At 29.4% G+C, this 15,485-nt stretch overlaps 2 pseudogenes; both read right to left on the reverse strand.

The window, feature by feature from the left end:
- Positions 1-7,681: 7,681 nt before the first annotated feature.
- On the reverse strand, positions 7,682-8,172 carry LOC135430065 (cytochrome c oxidase subunit 1-like; annotated as a pseudogene).
- Positions 8,173-13,415: 5,243 nt separating this feature from the next.
- On the reverse strand, positions 13,416-14,947 carry LOC135430063 (cytochrome c oxidase subunit 1-like; annotated as a pseudogene).
- Positions 14,948-15,485: the final 538 nt, after the last annotated feature.

The following is a 15,485-nucleotide window of genomic DNA, read 5'->3' on the forward strand; positions in this document are numbered from 1 at the left end:
AGATCTAAGATATGGTTGCCGATGTAATAAGTAAATATTTGCAAAAGAACAAACATGTGAAATGTATGTAATGTATGTATGTAATTTATAAAAATAATAAGAATTTTATTTTTACAATGAAAATTAAACCATTAAATGAAAAAAGTTAGCAGCATTTAGTTGATCACCATACTTCCTTAATTTGATTATTTACTTCTATCATTAAAAGTGATAAGCCTCTCTTTTGGCTTCAATTAAAAAATAAGGGTATAATTCATATTCAGTTTATTATGTAAGGTAGATTGAAAAATCAATACTTTTTAAATGCAAATCAAATGTTATAATTAATTACAACCCCATAATTTATTAAGTTGATCAATTTAATATTCCTTGGTATAAATCAATTAAAACGAGAAAGAAGTGCAATCTTCGGCACACCGAAGACTTAAATCCCTTGCAGACCCAACATTTTCAAAATGCTCATAGTGCTTTGCTCGTATCTAAGAAGCACAGGGAAAATAGTTAATGCCGAGTATGGTTAAGATATCTTGAAAAACAAAACAGGTTTCCATACAACAACTTAATTTTCGACCGATCGTTCCTATGGCAGCTTTATGATATAGTTGCCCCATCTTAATAGAATTTTGCATATATATGGGGAGCTTAGTAAAACTAATAAGTACCGAGTTTGATCAAGATATCTTGAAACACAAAAATTTTCCATACAAAAACTTAATTTTCGACCGATCGTTCCTATGGCAGCTATATGATTTAGTTGTCCGATCTTAATAGGATTTTGCATATATATGGGGAGCGTAGTAAAACTAATAAATACCAAGTTTAGTAAAGATAACTTTATAAACAAAAATGTTTTTCATTCAAGAACATACTTTTCGACCAATCGTTCCTATAGCAGCTATATGATATAGTGGTCCGATCCAGCTGGTTTTGACATATGAACTGCGTGCAACAGAAAGAGGGAATTCTGCAAAGTTTCATAAAGATAGCTTTAAAACTGAGAGACTAGTTCGCATAGAAACAGACAGACGGATAGACGGACATGGCTATATCAACTCGGCTGTTGATACTGATCAAGAATATACATACTTTATGGGGTCGGAGATGGCTCCTTCTATGCGTTACACATTTCACGACAAAATTATAATACCCTCTGCAAGGCAGCTATATGATATAGTGGTCCGCTCCAGCTGGTTTTAACATATGAACTGCGTGCAACAGAAAGAGGGAATTCTGCAAAGTTTCATAAAGATAGCTTTAATACTGAGAGACTAGTTCGCATAGAAACAGACAGACGGACAGACGGACATGGCTATATCAACTCGGCTGTTGATACTGATCAAGAATATATATACTTTATGGGGTCGAAGATGTCTCCTTCTATGCGTTACACATTTCACGACAAAATTATAATACCCTCTGCAAGGGTATAAAAATTAAAATAAAGATAATTGAAGTAATAGATCAAATTATTAAGTTTAAAAATGTAAAGATAATAATTATAGGAAGAATAAGAGCGATTTCAACATCAAAATTAAAAAATTAATTGTGATTAAAAAAAATCGTAAGGGAAAGGGGAGTCGAGAGGATGATTTTGGGTCAAATCCACATTCAAATGGTGATCAGTTTCTCGGTCAACTAAAGATTTTTAGATAAAATTGAAGCTAAGATTATAACAATAAATGAAATTATTATAATTACTGAGGCAACAACATGAATTGATAAAATTATCAAAACTATAATTTATAGACCTTATGATTGGAAGTCATATATACTTTTATACTATCGGATATATATAGGGAATCAGCAATTGTAAAAGGATCTTCAGTATATTTAGAGGCTTGAAGTATTGTAAAATAAACTCCTAGAAGGACGGTAAAAAATAATCCTTGAGTAGTTTGTGAATGATTACCTTCTATTAGTCTATGATGGGTTCATGTAACTGTAACTCCTAATGTTAATAAAATTGCAGTATTTAACAAAGGAATTTGGAAAGGGTTAAAAGAAACAATTCCGGCAGGAGGTCATGATGATCGCAGGTGATAAACTTCTATGATAAAATGCTCAAAAGAAACTTAAAAAAAAAAAATTTCTGATAAAATAAATAAAATTATACCTCATCGTAAACCAATTGTTACGGGGTAATTGTGCAGACCTTGATATGTTCCTTTTCGAGAAACATCTCATCATCATTGGTAAACAGTTAGAATTGTGATGATATTACCTAAAAAAAATAATGATGTATCATATTGATGAAATCATTTAATTATTCCCGAAACAGTAATTATAGCCCCAATTGCTCCTGTTAATGGTCATGGACTATAATCAACTAAATGAAAGGGGTGATTTGAATGTGTAGACATTTATTTATAGATATATATATATAAATAAAATAATTATTATATATATTATTATTAACTTCTCTAGAGTATAAAGTTCTAAAAACAGCAAATACATAAGATTGAATTATAGCAACAGCTGATTCAAGAACTAATAAAGCAATTTGGGCGATTAATAAAAAGGTAACTAATATATATGATATTTAGAGTCCTGTATTTCCTAATAAAGTTAATAATAATTGACCTGCAATTGTTTTAGCAGTTAATCGAACTGCTAAAGTTCCTGGTCGAAATACATTTCTAATTGTTTCAATACAAACTATAAAAGGCATCTAAATTGCAGAAGTTCCTTGAGGTACTAGATGAGCGAATGTATGTTGGATATGATTAATGGATCCATAAATTATAAAAGATAGTCATAAAGGTAAGACTTATGAAAGGGTTAATGTTAAATGACTTGTTCTTGTGAAAATGTAAGGGAATAACCCTATACAATTATTAACGAGAAAGAAGTGCAATCTTCGGCACACCGAAGATTTAATACCCTTGCAGAGCCAACCTTCTCAAAATGCTCATAGTGCTTTGCCCGTATCTAAGAAGTACAGGGAAAATAGTTAATGCCGAGTATGCTCAAGATATCTTGGAAAACAAAAAAAATTCCATACAAAAGCATAATTTTCGACCGATCGTTCCTATGGCAGCTATATGATATAGTTGTCCGATCTTAATAGGATTTTGCATATATATGGGGAGCGTAGTAAAACTAATAAATACCAAGTTTAGTAAAGATAACTTTATAAACAAAAATGTGTTTCATTCAAGAACATACTTTTCGACCAATCGTTCCTATAGCAGCTATATGATATAGTGGTCCGATCCAGCTGATTTTGACATATGAACTGCGTGCAACAGAAAGAGGGAATTCTGCAAAGTTTCATAAAGATAGCTTTAAAACTGAGAGACAAGTTCGCATAGAAACAGACAGACGTACAGGCGGACAGACGGACATGGCTATATCAACTCGGCTGTTGATACTGATCAAAAATATATATACTTTATGGGGTCGGAGATGTCTCCTTTTATGACAAAATTATAATACCCTCTGCAAGGGTATAAAAACAATTAACATTAAGATACATTAAATAAAATTAAAACAATTACTTAAACAATTTAAAAAACTTTTAAAAAACATACATTGTTTTACACGTTTGTGCTCTTTGACGTGGAGATTGAAACTGTTTGACAATTTAATAGATGTCTTTATAAGTGAGCGCAGTTTTCGGTGTCTGTTTTGTAGTTTAGTCGTCTGTTGTAGGGTGATTTTTTCACCATGTATGTATGCATGTACTCAAATTCAAGCAGCAGTGAGTTATGGAAATGGCATTATCGTTTCGGTATTTAAATCTGGCCAGTTTAAGGAAAATGGCAAGTGGTGAGATGGTGCATGGCTTAAAATCAAACAATAACGAGAAAGAAGGGCTATCTTCGGCACACCGAAGATTTAATACCCTTGCAGACCCAACCTTTTCAAAATGCTCATTGTGCTTTGCCCGTATCTAAGAAGCACAGGGAAAATAGTTTATTCCGAGTATGGTTAAGATATCTTGAAAAACAAAACAGGTCTCCATACAACAACTTAATTTCCGACCGATCGTGCCTATGGCAGCTATATGATATAGTAGCCCGATGTGAATAAGATTTTGAATAAGTGGAGGGAGCATAGTAAAACTAATATATGCCGAGTTTGGTCAAGATATCTTGGATAACAAAAAAAATTCCATACAACAGCATAATTTTCGACCGATCGTTCCTATGGCAGCTATATGATATAGTTGTCCGATCTTAATAGTATTTTGCATATAATAAATAATAAGTTTAGTCAAGATAACTTTATAAACAAAAATGTTTTTCATACAAGAACCTACTTTTCGACCGATCGTTCCTATGGCAGCTATATGATATAGTGGTCCGATCCAGCTGGTTTTGACATATGAACTGCGTGCAACAGAAAGAGGGAATTCTGCAAAGTTTCATAAAGATAGCTATAAAACTGAGAGACTAGTTCGCATAGAAACAGTGAGGCGGACAGACGGACATGGCTATATCAACTCGGCTGTTGATACAGATCAAGAATATACATACTTTATGGGGTCGGAGACGTCTCCTTCTATGCGTTAAACATTTCACGACAAAATTATAATACCCTCTGCAAGGGTATAACAAGAATAGGGGAAAAAAAAGAAATAAAAATAAAAGTTGATCCATTATGGCCTGATGGCCCTAAAAGAGTCTTAAATTCTTTATGAAGGGTCGATAAAATTGTGGGCGTAATAGTTAATAGAACAAAATAAAATAAAAGTGATAGAAAAAATAAAAAACAGAGTTTATCATTTGATTATTGTTATTTGTGGGATTAAAAAATATTAATAGTTTAATAATTTTAATTTGACATACTAATGTTATAAATTTAACTATTTTTTTAATTCATTAGAAGTAAGTTCTAATTTACTATAAAATGGCTTAAGAGACCAGTACTTGCTTTCAGTCATCTAATGAAGAATTTATATTACTAGAAATTCATTTAATAAAATAATTTTCAATTACAATTGGTATAAAACTATGGATAGCCAAACGGGGACGGTTAATAATAAAATTAGTTTGGTTTAAACGTCCAGGAGTTCCATCAACTTTAACTCCATAAGCAGGGATTGTTCATGAATGAATTACATCGACGGCAGTGACTAAAATTCGAATTTGAGAATTTATAGGTAAAACAATTCGGTTATCTATATCTAATAAACGAATCCCGTCATTTGTAATTTCATTTGTAAGAATTATATATGAGTCGAATTCAACATTATTAACTTCTGAATATTCATAACTTCAGTATCATTGATGACCAATTCTTTTTAAAGTTACTGAGGGTTCATTAATTTCATCAAGAAAGATAAATATATTAATCGTAAGGATGGGAATGCAATAAATAATTAAATAATAGCTGGTAAAATTCTTCAAATTATTTCAATTAATTGACCATGTAGAAGAAAACGGGTTATGTAATTATTAAAAAATAAAATAAATATTAGATACCCGACAAAAACAGTAATTATTACTAAAATCAGTAAGGCGTGGTCATGAAAAATAAAAAGTTGTTCTATTAAAGGAGAAGCTCTATCTTGAAGGCCTAAATTAGCTCATGTTGACATTAATTTTATAACGATAAAGAAGTGCTATCTTCGGCACACCGAAGATGTAATACCCTTGCAGACCCAATCTTTTCAAAATGCTCATAGTGCTTTGCCCGTATCTAGCACAGGGAAAAAAGTTAATGCCGAGTATGGTTAAGATATCTTGAAAAACAAAACAGGTTTCCATACAACAACTTAATTTTCGACCGATCGTTCCTATGGCAGCTATATGATATAGTTGTCCAATCTTAATAGGATTTTGCATATATATGGGGAGCGTAGTAAAACTAATAAATACCGACTTTGGTCAAGATATCTTGGAAAACAAAAAAAAATTCCATACAACAGCATAATTTTCGACCGATCGTTCCTATGGCAGCTATATGATATAGTTGTCCGATCTTAATAGCATTTTGCATATATATGGGGAGCGTAGTAAAACTAATAAATACCGAGTTTGGTCAAGATATCTTGGAAAACAAAAAAAAATTCCATACAACAGCTGAATTTTCGACCGATCGTTCCTATGGCAGCTATATGATATAGTTGTCCGATCTTAATAGGATTTTGCATATATATGGGGAGCGTAGTAAAACTAATAAATACCAAGTTTAGTAAAGATAACTTTATAAACAAAAATGTTTTTCATACAAGAACATACTTTTCGACCAATCGTTCCTATGGCAGCCCTGATATAGTGGTCCGCTCCAGCTAGTCTCTCCAGTGGTCCAACTGAGAGACTAGTTCGCATAGAAACAGTGAGGCGGACAGACGGACATGGCTATATCAACTCGGCTGTTAATACTGATCAAGAATATACATACTTTATGGGGTCGGAGATGTCTCCTTCTATGCGTTAAACATTTCACGACAAAATTATAATACCCTCTGCAAGGGTATAACAAGAATAGGGGAAAAAAAAGAAATAAAAATAAAAGTTGATCCATTATGGCCTGATGGCCCTAAAAGAGTCTTAAATTCTTTATGAAGGGTCGATAAAATTGTAGGCGTAATAGTTAATAGAACAAAATAAAATAAAAGTGATAGAAAAAATAAAAAATAAAGTTAATCATTTGATAGGTGCTATTTGTGGAATTAAAAAATATTAACAGTTTAATAATTTTAGTTTGACATACTAATGTTATAAATTTAACTAATTTTTTAATTCATTAGAAGTAAGTGCTAATTTACTATAAAATGGTTTAAGAGACCAGTACTTGCTTTCAGTCATCTAATGAAGAATTTATATTACTAGAAATTCATTTAATAAAATAATTTACAGGAACCCTTTCAATTACAATTGGTATAAAACTATGGTTAGCCCCACAAATTTCTGAACATTGGCCGTAAAATAATCCTGGGCGGTTAATAAAAAAATTAGTTTGGTTTAAAAGTCCAGGAGTTCCATCAACTTTTACTCCATAAGCAGGGATTGTTCATGAATGAATTACATCGACGGCAGTGACTAAAATTCGAATTTGAGAATTTATAGGTAAAACAATTCGGTTATCTATATCTAACAAACGAAACCCGTCATTTGTAATTTCATTTGAAAGAATTATATATGAGTCAAATTCAACAATATTAACTTCTGAATATTCATAACTTCAGTATCATTGATGACCAATTCTTTTTAAAGTTACTGAGGATTCATTAATTACATTAAGTAGATATATTAATCGTAAGGATGGGAATGCAATAAATAATAAAATAATAGCTGGTAAAATTCTTTAAATTATTTCAATTAATTGACCATGTAGAAGAAAACGGGTTATGTAATTATTAAAAAATAAAATAAATATTAGATACCCGACTAAAACAGAATGTGTAAGCGTCTGGGTAATCAGAATAACGACGGGGTATTCCGGCTAATCCAAGGAAATGTTGGGGAAAAAGGTAAGATTTACTCCAATAAATATAATCATAAATTGACTTTTTAATCTTTTATTATTTATAGTTAAACCAGTAAATAAAGGTTATCAATGGACAAATCCTGCTATAATAGCAAATACAGCTCCTATTGATAAAACATAGTGAAAGTGAGCAACAACATAGTATGTGTCATGTAAAATAATATCTACTGATAAGTTTGCTAATACAACTCCATTTAATCCTCCAACTTGCTGGGGAGTAAGAAAGTTGTGCAGAGCAAGTCAGCTAAAAATTTGTAATAAATGTAATGAAATTTACTGCCACTGAAGAGATTCCAGCTAAATGTAAAGAAAGATTAGCTAAATAAACAGAAGCTCCTCCGTGAGCAATTCCTGCGGATAATGGAGGGTATACAGTTCATCCTGTTCCAGCTCCGTTTTCAACTATTCTACTGACTAAATTTAAATTAGGAGGCATAGTCAAAATCTTATGTGGTTTATTCGAGGGAAAGCTATATCAAAGGCTCCTAACATTAAAGGTACAAGTCAATTACCAAATCCTCCAATTATAATTGGTATAACTATGAAAATAATTATAACAAAAGCATGGGCAGTAACAATAACATTATAAATTTAATCATCTCCAATTAAAGCTCCTGGGTGGCCTAGTTCAGCTTGAATTAAAATACTTGAAGATGTTCCTACTATTCCTGCTCAAGCACCAAAAATAAAATATAATGTTCCAATATTCCTATGATTTGTTGAGAATAATCATTGTCGCGATTAAGTGGCTGAAGTTAGGCGATAGATTGTAAATCTTTTTATAAGAAATTTTCTTCATAATCAATTGATTAGTAAATTTTATTAAATCGGGTTGGTCTTATAGTCAATAATGACATCAAAGTTAATTTCGTAATAATTTAGTATAAATGCTGAGTAACAAATTCGTAGGTAAAAGAATAATGTAATTAAAGTTGATATTAATAAAATTATTAATTGAAAATATTGGTTACAAAAAGTTAAATGTTGAATTACAATTCATTTTGGTAAAAATCCTAAAAATGGAGGCAATCCTCGTAAGGAAAAAAAATTTATAAATAAAGTTAATTTTATAACTTTTCTTTGTATAAACCAAGAAAATAATTGGTTTAAATTAAATAATTTAAAAATATTAAATATAAAAGTTAAAATAAAAGATAAAAAATAGTAAACTAAAAAATAAATTAATCAAATTGATTCATTAATTATTAGCGCTCTTAATATCCACCCTAAATGATTAATAGAAGAAAAAGCTATAAGTTTACGTAAAGAAGTTTGGTTTAAACCTCCAATTGCTCGGGTAATTACTGAAAAAATTACCCTAATTAATAATACATTTTTTAAATTTAAGTAAGAAATTAATATTAAAGGGTCAATTTTCTGTCACGTTATTAAAAGGAGAGCATTTATTCCAGTTATTCCTTCTTTTAAATTAGGGAATCAAAAATGGAAAGGAGCAGCTCCTCTTTTTAATAATAAAGTTGATAAAAATAATTATTGAGGTAAAAGAAATATTGATTTCGATAGTTATTCTGTTGTTTATTATTAATAAAATGACTGAAAATAATAAAACAGTTGAAGCTAAAGCTTTGGTTAAAAAATGTTTTAAAGAAGCTTCAATTGATTTAAAAGTGTTATTATCTCTTATTAGGGGAATTAAAGATAACAAATTAATTTCTAAACTTATTCATGCTCCCAACCAAGAGTAAGAGTTTACCGTAATTAATATTCTGATAATTATTGTAATAAATAAAATTTTTAAAGAATTATTAAAAATTAAAAAGAAACGGGTTAGAACCTTTATAAATGGGGTATGAACCCAGTAGCTTAATTTTTATATTTTGGTGTACGATGCACAACATTTTTGATTCTTTTAGCAATAGTTTAATTCTATTAAATATACAGTCTTTGTAAAAAAAACAATAAAATTAATCAGTGAATGTAGAATTCTACATAATTTACCCTATCAAGGTAATCGTTTTCATCAGGCAATTCATTTATAACAAGATTACACTTATTTTTTTTTTATAGTTTACTAATATTTTTAAAAAAATCTTGAATTTTTTAAAAAGTATTAATTTTAATTAAGTAATACATTTTAGTAGTAATTTTTATTTTATATCTTAATGTTTAAGAATATTTAAAAATTTCTATATAGATCTATATAAATTAATAAATCTTCAACAATATATAAATATATAATATTTTATAAGATTTATATTAATTTATATAAATCAAAAGAATCATTAGATAAATCTTTAAAATATAGATTTTTTTTTATTATATTTGTAATTATTTTTGGATTGCGAAATTTTTTATTTAAATTGTTAGCTATATAATAATATATTAAACATTTATATATATATAGATTATCTATTAATCTAGACTTAGTATACAAAAATTTTTTTTTAAATTTATTAATTTAAAAATAGATATATTTTCTTTATACCTATATTTTGATGAATTGCCAAAAAAAAAATTAGACAATTTTTTTAATACGCTTAAAAATGACTTTCATTTAATTACATTATTCATGTTTATTATATCCTTGCAGAGGGTATTATAATTTTGTCGTGAAATGTGTAACGCATAGAAGGAGACATCTCCGACCCCATAAAGTATATATATTCTTGATCAGTATCAACAGCCGAGTTGATATAGCCATGTCCGTCTGTCCGTCTGTCTGTTTCTATGCGAACTAGTCTCTCAGTTTTAAAGCTATCTTTATGAAACTTTGCAGAATTCCCTCTTTCTGTTGCACGCAGTTCATATGTCAAAACCAGCTAGATCGGACCACTATATCATATAGCTGCCATAGGAACGATCGGTCGAAAAGTATGTTCTTGTATGAAAAACATTTTTGTTTATAAAGTTATCTTGACTAAACTTGGTATTTATTAGTTTTACTAAGCTCCCCATATATATGCAAAATCCTATCAAGATCGGACAACTATATCATATAGCTGCCATAGGAACGATCGGTCGAAAATTAAGTTTTTGTAGGGAAAATTTTTATGTTTTTCAAGATATCTTGACCAAACTCGGTATTTATTAGTTTTACTATGCTTCCCATATATATGCAAAATCTTATTAAGATCGGACAACTATATCATATAGCTGCCATAGGAAAGATCGGTCGAAAATTATAGTTTTGGTATGGAAAATTTTTGTGTTTCAAGATATCTTGACCAAACTCGGTATTTATTAGTTTTACTACACTCACCATATATATGCAAAATCCTATTAAGATCGGACAACTATATCATATAGCTGCCATAGGAAAGATCGGTCGAAAATTAAGTTTTTGTATGGAATATTTTTTGTTTTTCAAGATATCTTGACCAAACTCGTCATTTCAGTTTTACTATGCTCCCTCCACTTATGCGAAATCTTATTCACATCGGGCTACTATATCATATAGCTGCGATAGGAACTATTGGTCGAAAATTAAGTTGTTGTATGGAAACCTGTTTTGTTTTTCAAGATATCTTAACCATACTCGGCATTAACTATTTTCCCTGTGCTTCTTTAGATACGGGCAAAGCACTATGAGCATTTTGAAAAGGTTGGGTCTGCAAGGGTATTAAATCTTCGGTGCGCCGAAGATAGCACTTCTTTCTCGTTTTTTAATTAAAATTAGTTATTTTGTTAATTTTATAACTTTATTTCTTTTTATTTTTAAATATGTTACTAAAATTAATTATGTTTTATTTATTTATTTATTAAATTTATTAAATTTTGTAATTTTTTTCATTTATTTAAATGTAATATTAAAAATTTAAGTATTAATATGTAAAAATAAACTAATATTAAAATTTCATTTTTATTTTCGAATGAAAATTATATTAATAGTGGTATATTTTTTATATTTTAGATTCTAGTAATTAATTAAGTTTATCTATAAATTTATTTAATTGTTCTTAAATTTGTTCAAAAATAAGTTATTAAAATTTAATTTTATTAGTTACTATAAAAATTAATTTTTTTTAGTAAATTTATGCAGTTTTATTTTGTCTTTAAAACTTGTTATTAATTTGATTTACATGTAAATTTTTGTGTGAATTTATTTTAATTTTAAAAATTATTATATTTATTATAATCGCAGTAACTAATTTTATTAATTAATGAAAAGAAAAAAAAAGGATATTAATAGTTTAATAATTTTAGTTTGACAGACTAATGTTATAAATTTAACTATTTTTTTAATTCATTAGAAGTAAGTGATAATTTACTATAAAATGGTTTAAGAGACCAGTACTTGCTTTCAGTCATCTAAATAGGAATTTATATTACTAGAAATTCATTTAATAAAATAATTTACAGGAACCCTTTCAATTACAATTGGTATAAAACTATGGTTAGCCAAACGGGGACGGTTAATAAAAAAATTAGTTTGGTTTAAACGTCCAGGAGTTCCATCAACTTTTACTCCATAAGCAGGGATTGTTCATGAATGAATTACATCGACGGCAGTGACTAAAATTCGAATTTGAGAATTTATAGGTAAAACAATTCGGTTATCTATATCTAATAAACGAAACCCGTCATTTGTAATTTCATTTGTAAGAACTATATATGAGTCAAATTCAACATTATTAACTTCGAAATATTCATAACTTCAGTATCATTGATGACCAATTCTTTTTAAAGTTACTGAGGGTTCAATAATTTCAACAAGTAGATATATTAATCGTAAGAATAGGAATGCAATAAATAATAAAATAATAGCTGGTAAAATTCTTCAAATTATTTCAATTAATTGACCATGTAGAAGAAAACGGGTTATGTAATTATTAATAAATAAAATAAATATTAGATACCCGACTAATATATATATATTATCCCTCTCCATAAGAAAGGGAGTAAGTCCGATGTCGAAAACTATAGAGGTATTTCCAAATTATCCGCTATACCTAAAGCTTTTGAGAGAATTATAACATCTCAACTGCAGCATTTATGTAGTTCTATTATTTCACCTTCCCAGCATGGGTTCGTGAAGCGCAGATCTACAACCACTAACCTTCTTGAGTTTACTTCGTTTGTAATTGATGGGTTTAAGAAAAGAAAGCAGACTGACGTCATCTATACTGATTTCAGTAAGGCTTTCGACTCTGTCAACCATTCCTTGCTGCTTCATAAATTAAGCCTTCTCGGCTTCCCAGTCAATCTTTTGAACTGGATTTCAGAGTATTTGCGTGACAGAACCCAAAAGGTTCTTTTCAGAAATTCATTCTCTAAACGTATTCTGGTGACTTCCGGTGTTCCTCAAGGTAGTCATCTTGGCCCGCTACTCTTTACTCTTTTCATCAATGACCTTCCCTCGATACTGTCTCACTCTCGAGTATTAATGTATGCTGATGATGTAAAATTATGCCTTGTGAAATCGACTCTTCTGTGTTGACTAGCCAATTAAATTTCTCTATCCCTACTAGACTAACACGTAATTTTGTACCTTTATCGCTTCAATTTTGCTCAACTAATTATGCCTTGCATGAACCGTTCAGGGTTCTCTGTGATGACTATAACAAGCATTACAGAGTATTCTGCTCGGAAGCTTCTCTTCCTCGTATAAAGTCTTCTATTCTAAACTATTTAGCAAGTAGATAGTCCTATCTTTATTTGTAATTGTATTTGTACACATACTCGTAGTTTGTATCGACTTTTTTTTTTAATATTTTTTTTTCATATTTACTTTGCATTTCGTGTCGTACGTTAAACGACTGCGCCCCTCGGTCGGTTGGGCGGGAGGTGGGATGCAGTACGTTGCATCGGGATTCGCGTAAAAAAAAAAAAAAAAAAAAAATAGTAATTATTACTAAAATCAGTAATGCGTGGTCATGAAAAAAAATTAATTGTTCTATTAAAGGAGAAGCTCTATCTTGAAGACCTAAATTAGCTCATGTTGACATTAATTTTCTAATAAAAGTAAAAATCCTTTATATATGGAGCTTAAATCCATTGCACTAATCTGCCATATTAGAAATTAATTAGTTAATAAAGGTAATTCAGAATATCTATGTTCAGCAGGGGGAGTATTTTGGTATCATTCAATTGAAGAATTCAATTGAATAGGGTAAATAACCTGACGTTGAGAAACTAAACTTTCTCAAATAATGTAGAAAAAAAATAAAATTCCTAATAAAGAAATAGATGAACCAATAGTTGAAATTACATTTCATGTTGTGTAAGCGTCTGGGTAATCAGAATAACGACGAGGTATTCCAGCTAGTCCAAGGAAATGTTGGGGGAAAAAAGTAAGATTTACTCCAATAAATATAATAATAAATTGACTTTTTAATCACTTATTATTTATAGTTAAACCAGTAAATAAAGGGTATCAATGAACAAATCCTGCTATAATAGCAAATACAGCTCCTATTGATAAAACATAATGAAAGTGAGCAACAACATAGTATGTGTCATGTAAAATAATATCTACTGATGAATTTGCTAATACAACTCCAGTTAATCCTCCAACTGTAAATAAAAATACAAATCCTAAAGCTCATAAAATAGCTGGAGAGTAAGAAAGTTGTGTACCATGTAAAGTAGCAAGTCAACTAAAAATTTTAATACCTGTTGGTACAGCAATAATTATTGTTGCTGATGTGAAGTAAGCTCGAGTGTCTACGTCTATTCCAACTGTAAATATATGATGTGCTCATACAATAAATCCTAATAATCCAATTGCTAATATTGCATAAATTATTCCTAAAGACCCAAAAGTTTCCTTTTTACCTGATTCTTGACTAATAATATGAGAAATTATTCCAAATCCAGGTAAAATTAAAATATAAACTTCTGGGTGACCAAAAAATCAAAATAAGTGTTGATATAAAATTGGATCCCCTCCACCAGCCGGGTCAAAAAATGAGGTGTTAAGATTTCGGTCTGTTAATAATATAGTGATAGCTCCGGCTAAAACTGGTAAGGATAAAAGTAGTAATAAAGCTGTAATTACAACTGATCAAACAAATAAAGGTATTCGGTCTAAAGTAATTCCCGAAGATCGTATATTAATTACAGTTGTAATGAAATTTACAGCTCCTAAAATTGAAGAGATTCCAGCTAAATGTAAAGAAAAAATAGCTAGATCAACAGAAGCTCCTCCATGAGCAATTCCTGCCGATAATGGGGGGTATACGGTTCATCCTGTCCCAGCTCCATTTTCAACTATTCTTCTAACTAAAAGTAAGGATAAAGCAGGAGGTAATAGTCAAAATCTTATATTGTTTATTCGGGGGAAAGCTATATCAGGAGCTCCTAATATTAAAGGTACAAGTCAATTACCGAATCCTCCAATTATAATTGGTATAACTATGAAAAAAATTATAACAAAAGCATGAGCAGTAACAATAACATTATAAATTTGATCATCTCCAATTAAAGCTCCTGGGTGACCTAATTCAGCTCGAATTAAAATTCTTAAAGATGTTCCTACTATTCCTGCTCAAGCACCGAAGATAAAATATAATGTTCCAATATCTTTATGATTTGTTGAGAATAACCATTGTCGCGATTAAGCGATTAAGTGGCTGAAGTTAGGCGATAGATTGTAAATCTATTTATAAGAAATTTTCTTCTTAATCAATTGATTAGTAAATTTTATTAAATCATAAAATGAATCTGGTCTTATAGTCAATAATGACATCAAAGTTAATTTCGTAATAATTTAGTATAAATGCTGAGTAACAAATTCGTAGGTAAAAGAATAATGTATTTAAAGTTGATATTAATAAAATTATTAATTGAAAATATTGGTAACAAAAAGTTAAATGTTGAATTACAATTCATGTTGGTAAAAATCCTAAAAATTGAGGCAATCCTCGTAAGAAAAAAAAATTTATAAATAAAGTTAATTTTATAACTTTTCTTTGTATAAACCAAGAAAATAATTGGTTTAAATTAAATAATTAAAAAATATTAAATATAAAAGTTAAAATAACAGATTTTTTTTAAAATTAAAAATAAATTGATTCATTCATATGATTAATAGAAGAAAAAGCTATAACTTTATGTAAAGAAGTTTGGTTTAAACATCCAATTGCTCT

Source organism: Drosophila montana, unplaced genomic scaffold, assembly GCF_035044405.1.
Source record: "Drosophila montana isolate Dmon_TW-CO22-7 unplaced genomic scaffold, ASM3504440v1 contig_2861_1, whole genome shotgun sequence".
Lineage (NCBI taxonomy): Eukaryota > Metazoa > Arthropoda > Insecta > Diptera > Drosophilidae > Drosophila > Drosophila montana.